Genomic DNA, 4,849 nt, shown 5'->3' on the forward strand with positions numbered 1-4,849 from the left:
AATGGCTCAGAAGTTCATAAACCAGATTGAAGGAAGAATTAAAAAGCAAGCGGCCGAAGAGGCCAACATGAAACAAGTCAAGAGAAAGTGGGAAGAAACCAGTGATAAGGGTCATCAATATAACAACAACAACAACAATCACAACCAAAATCGCAATAACTATCCCAACAACTGCAACATCAATCGCAACAACAACAATCGCAATCTCAACAACAACTACAACAAACGTCCCAACAACAACAACAACTACAACCACCGTCCCAACAACAATAACACCCACAACAACAATAATCCCAACATTAACAACAAAAATCAGAAACAGCCATGCCAAAGGTGTGAAGAGTACCATCCGAATGAGTTCTGCATGATATTTTATACCAAGTGTAAAAGAAATGGTCATAGTGCGAAGAAGTGTGAGGTCTATGGACCGATGAATAACAGAATTAGAGAAACAAATAATGCCCACCTTACTTCTTTCGGATGCGGGAAGAAGGGCCACTACAAAACTACATGCCCAAATTGGGAAAATAATAATGGGCAAAACCGTGGGAGAGTCTTCAACATCAACGCGTCAGAAGCGCAGGAAGACCCGGAGCTTGTTACGGGTACGTTTCTTATTGACGATAAACCTGCTTATATTTTATCTGATTCAGGTGCAGATAAAAGCTATATGAGTAGAGATTTTTGTGCCAAATTAAGTGGTCCATTAACGCCTTTGGATAATAAATTTTTACTCGAATTAACAAACGGTAAATTAATGTCAGCAGATAAAATATGTTGGAATCGTGAAATTAAACTGGTTGGTGAAACTTTAAGATAAATTTGATACCAGTAGAGTTAGGAAGTTTTGACGTAATAATTGGCATGGACTGGATGAAAAAGGAAAGAGCAGAGGTTGTATGTTACAAAAATCCGATTCGCATTGTACGAGAAAAAGGAAAACCCTTAATGGTGTATGGTGAAAAGAGCAACGCGAAGCTAAATCTTATTAGAAATTTGAAGGCACAAAAACTAATAAGAAAAGGTTGCTATGCCATTCTAGCACATGTCGAGAAGGTGCAAACCGAAGAAAAGAACATCAATGATGTTCCCGTCGCAAAAGAATTTCCCAACGTATTTTCGAAAGAATTACCGGGACTACCTCCACACCGATCCGTTGAATTTCAAATAGATCTTGTATCAAGAGCTGCACCAATAGCTCATGCTCCATACAGACTCGCACCTAGCGAAATAAAGGAACTCCAAAGCCAATTACAAGAACTTTTGGAGCTTGTTTCATTAAACCAAGCACATCACCATGGGGAGCACCGGTGTTGTTTGTCAAGAAGAAGGATGGTTCGTTCAGATTGTGTATCGATTACAGAGAATTGAACAAGCTTACCATCAAGAACCGTTATCCACTACCGAGAATCGACGACTTATTTGATCAACTACAAGGCTCGTCGGTTTATGGGTGAAGGAGGATGATATTACGAAGACTGCTCTCAGAACACGTTACGGTCATTACGAGTTTATGGTTATGCCGTTTGGGTTGACTAACGCACCAGCTGTGTTCATGGACCTCATGAACTGAGTGTGTGGACCATACCTTGACAAGTTTGTTATTGTTTTCATTGATGACATACTTATTTACTCAAAGAATGATCAAGAGCACGAAGAACATTTGAGAAAAGTGCTAGAGTTATTGAGGAAAGAAAAACTGTACGCTAAGTTTTCAAAGTGTGCATTTTGGTTGGAAGAAGTTCAATTTCTCGGTCACATAGTGAACAAAGAAGGTATTTAGGTGGATCCGGCAAAGATTGAAACCATTAAAAAGTGGGAAACCCCGAAAACTCCGAAGCATATACGCCAATTTTTAGGATTGGCCGGTTACTACAGAAGATTCATCCAAGATTTTTCCAAAATAGTAAAACCCCTAACTGCATTAACGCATAAAGGAAAGAAATTTGAATGGAAGGATGAACAAGAGAAAGCGTTTCAATTGTTAAAGAAAAAGTTAACTACAGCACCTATATTGTCATTGCCTGAAGGGAATGATGATTTTGTGATTTACTGTGACGCCTCAAAGCAAGAACTCGGTTGTGTATTAATGCAACGAACAAAGGTAATTGCTTATGCGTCTAGACAATTGAAGATTCACGAGCAAAATTATACGTCTCATGATTTGAAATTGGGCACTGTTGTTTTTGCATTAAAGACGTGGAGGCACTACTTATATGAGGTCAAAAGTATTATATATACCGATCACAAAAGTCTCCAGCATATATTTAATCAGAAACAACTAAACATGAGACAGCGTAGGTGGATTGAGCTGTTAAATGACTACGATTGTGAGATTTGTTACCACCCGGGGAAGGCAAATGTGGTAGCCGATGCCTTGAGCAGAAAGGACAAGGAACCTATTCGAGTAAAAGCTATGAATATAATTATTTGTACTAACCTTACTACTCAAATAAAGGAGGTGCAACAAGGAGTTTTAAAAGAAGGAAATTTGAAGAAGAAAATACCCAAAGGATCGGAGAAACATCTTAATATTCGGGAAGATGGAACCCGATATAGGGCTGAAAGAATTTGGGTACCAAAGTTGGGAGATGTGAGAGAAATGGTACTTAAGGAAGCACATAAAACCAGATATTCAATACATCCCAGAGCGGAAAAGATGTATAAAGATCTCAAGAAACACTTTTGGTGGCCGGGTATGAAAGCTGATATTGCTACATATGTAGGAGAATGTTTAACTTGTTCTAAAGTTAAAGCTGAGCATCAGAAACCATCAGGTCTACTTCAACAACCAGAAATCCCGGAATGGAAATGGGAAAACATTACCATGGATTTCATTACTAAATTACAGAGGACTGCAAGTGGTTATGATACAATTTGGGTGATAGTCGATCGTCTTACCAAGTCAGCGCACTTTCTACCAATGAAGGAAGATGATAAAATGGAGAAGTTGGCACGACTATACTTGAAATAAGTGGTCTCCAGACATGGAATACCAGTCTCTATTATCTCTGATAGGGATGGTAGATTTGTTTCAAGATTTTGGCAGAAATTACAACAAGCATTGGGGACTCGTCTGGACATGAGTACTGCCTATCATCCACAAACTGATGGGCAAAGTGAAAGGACGATACAGACGCTTGAAGACGTGCTACGAACATGTGTAATTGATTTTGGAAACGGTTGGGATCGACATCTACCGTTAGCAGAATTTTCCTACAACAACAGTTACCACTCGAGTATTGAGATGGCACCGTTTGAGGCACTTTATGGTAGAAAGTGCAGGTCTCCAATTTGTTGGAATGAAGTGGGGGACAGAAAAATTATGGGTCCGGAGATAATCCCAGAAACTACCAAGAAAATTATCCAAATTCAGCAATGGTTGAAAACCGCCCAGAACCGACAAAAGAGCTATGCAGACAGTAAAAGAAAAGATATAGAATTTGAAATTGGCGACATGGTCATGCTTAAAGTATCACCTTGGAAAGGTGTTGTTCATTTTGGAAAATGGAGAAAACTAAACCCGAGATACATTGGGCCGTTCAAGGTTATTGATCGTGTTAGACCAGTAACTTATCGACTTGAATTACCGCAACAATTAGCCGGCGTACATAATACCTTTCACGTCTCGAATCTGAAGAAATGCTTAGCTACTGAAGATCTCACGATCCCTTTAGACGAAATTAAGATCAACGAAAAACTACAATTTGTTGAAGAACCCGTCGAGATAATGGATCGTGAAGTTAAAAGACATAAGCAAAACAAAATACCAATCATTAAAGTCCGATGGAATGCTCGTAGAGGACCCGAGTTCACCTGGGAAAGTGAAGATCAGATGAAGAAGAAATACCCGCACTTATTTCCAGAAGATGAGTCAACACCTCCGACTGCTTAAAATTTCGGGACGAAATTTATTTAACGGGTAGGTACTGTAGTGACCCGAACTTTTCCATGATTATATATTACATGAGATTAATATTTACATGAATAAATATTTCCAACATGTTAAGCAATCAAACTTGTTAAGACTTGATTAATTGAAATAGGTTTCATGTAGACAATTGACCACCCAAGTTGACCGGCGATTCACGAACGTTAAAACGTGTAAAAACTATATGATGATATATATATGGACATATATATAGTTAACATGAGATTATGATAAGTATCTCACTAAGTCTATTAACAATGAGTTATATACATAAAAATGAGACTATTGACGTAAGAAACTCTAAACGATATATATAACGATTATCGTTATAACAACGCCTTACTAAATATATATGAATCATAATAAGATATTTTTACACTATATTTAACATGATAAAATGATAATTAAATATATCATTAAGTGTGTTAACGATGAAATACATGTAAAAACAAGACTACTAACTTAAGGATTTCGAAACGAGACATATATGTAACGATTATCGTTGTAACCACATTTTAATGTAAATATATCATATTAAGATATATTCATATATCATGTTATCATGATAATATAATAATTTAATATCTCATTAGATATATTAAATAATGGGTTAACTACATTAAATGAAATCGTTAACATATAAGCTTCAAAACAACACTTACATGTAACGGCTAACGATGGCGTAACGACTCAATTAAAATGTATATACATGTAGTGTATTAAGATGTATATATACACTTTTGGAAGACTTCAAGACACTTATCAAAGTACTTATACTTAACAAAAATTTTTACAATTACATTCTCATTCATTTTCATAAACAATTCTACTCGTATGCACACGTACTTTTACTCGTACAATATACAGCTTCTAGATGTATTTACTATTGGTATATACATATAATAATTCAGCTCTTAG

Source organism: Rutidosis leptorrhynchoides, chromosome 3 (genome assembly GCF_046630445.1).
Source record: "Rutidosis leptorrhynchoides isolate AG116_Rl617_1_P2 chromosome 3, CSIRO_AGI_Rlap_v1, whole genome shotgun sequence".
Taxonomy (NCBI): Eukaryota; Viridiplantae; Streptophyta; class Magnoliopsida; order Asterales; family Asteraceae; genus Rutidosis; species Rutidosis leptorrhynchoides.